Genomic DNA, 1760 nt, shown 5'->3' with positions numbered 1-1760 from the left:
GAGAGAGAGAGAGAGAGAGAGAGAGAGAGAGAGAGAGAGAGAGAGAGAGTTTATTAAATGTTTTAAAACACAGGTATTGAATGGAAAAATGTTTTTTTCCATCCAGAAACTCCGAGAACTGCACCATTTATCTTGAACACACGCAAACCACCAACACGTATGTATTTATGTAAGTATGTATGTATGTATGTACGTATGTATGTATGTATGTATGTACGTATGTATGCATGCATGTATGCGTGTATATGCTAACTAGACATATAATAACTATATTAAACGTTTTTTCTCTTACAAATAAGCCAACTTCCGGGCCTTACTCTATCTGGCAATCAACTTTATTAATCTCCCTAACACTGTGACATTTACTTTTATCTATATCTTGTCTTATTAACTTGTTAACCTTCATTACAACATAACCGTAATTATTTCATCTCCCGCCTCTGGAACTCTTAATTAATTTTGATAATGTGTTTCTTCTGTCATCCCTTCCTCTTAGCTGATTGTTCAACCTCCAGCTTGTCGTACTCGAACTCACGCACACACGTACATACATATGCACGCATGCATATATATATATATATATATATATATTCTCTCTCTCACACACACACATACACACAGAAACACAAACACACGCACACGCATATTCGTATATATGTATATATCCATGCATACATACTCATAGGTGTGTATGTATATGTGTAAGCACATAACGTGAAACAAGGTGGAAAAAAAGAGTACTCAAATACCAGAGGTAGAGTAATATGCTTTATTTAAAAGCAGCAGAAATATAACAAAAAGCTGTTACTCAGTAATTGTCAAAAGAAGTGACTGGCTGACACGTATTTTACAAATACAGTTTTTAAGTGGAACAGTTAAAATATACAAGACGTTCAGAAAGCGATGGAGGTTTTATTTTTTTGTAAGAAACAAGTCTCTTCTTTATACTGAGAAAAGAATTACAAAAGAAAAAAAACAACGCATGGTTAACTGCGTCTCTCGTTTTATTTGTGTGTGTGTGTGTGTGTGTGTATTAGTAATATGCAAGATCCTCCCGTCATTACGTATTCAATTTGCACCCCCCTCCTTTCTATTTCCATTCTACAATCAATACCTCGGACTCACACACCCACCATCACCCGCTCCACTCAGTTCCACTGTAGCCCTTCTCTCGGACTCCACTAGTCCCACGTTGGTGTGGTAAATCCCCCACATTCACTCCACAACACGACACTCTACAGCTGCCCACCCCCAACGCCGACGCCGCCGCTCCTGTTACAGCCACGGCTACAATAAAATGTCTTTAACACACCCACAAGTGCACCACTTGAAACCGCGTTCCCTCGACCGCCAGTCGGTGTTGGGATCACAAGCTTTTGTTGTTTAGAACATGTTTGTGTTTTTATTTATGTTTGGAGTTTTTATTTATTCCTTATAAGTCAGCAAATACAATAATCGTCACAGAAATATAATTACGACTCGCTGTGGAGCCTCAATCACCAACACCCACCCACCCACTTCTTTCTCCCTTAATGTGTGTGCGTATGTGTGTGTGTGTATGTATATACAAATATATGTATATAGCATATATATACACACATATATACATATATACACACATATATATACATACACATATATATACATATATATACACACACACACATATGCATATATTTGTTGATGTGTGTATATACATAAATATGCGTGTATGTACGTACATATATATATATAAATATATATATATATATATATATATA

The 1760-nt window shown here is 36.3% G+C and overlaps 1 protein-coding gene across 1 annotated transcript in view; it reads right to left on the bottom strand.

Moving 5' to 3' along the window:
- LOC106882534 (uncharacterized protein C56G2.4) overlaps nt 1-1760 on the bottom strand; it is a 47601-nt gene that overhangs the window by 45016 nt on the left and 825 nt on the right. The gene's annotated exons all lie outside the window — the stretch shown is intronic.

Source organism: Octopus bimaculoides, chromosome 11, assembly GCF_001194135.2.
Source record: "Octopus bimaculoides isolate UCB-OBI-ISO-001 chromosome 11, ASM119413v2, whole genome shotgun sequence".
In the NCBI taxonomy this organism is placed as follows: Eukaryota; Metazoa; Mollusca; class Cephalopoda; order Octopoda; family Octopodidae; genus Octopus; species Octopus bimaculoides.
The sequence above is the reverse complement of the archived record's forward strand: the minus strand, read 5'-3'. Positions and strand labels throughout refer to the sequence as shown.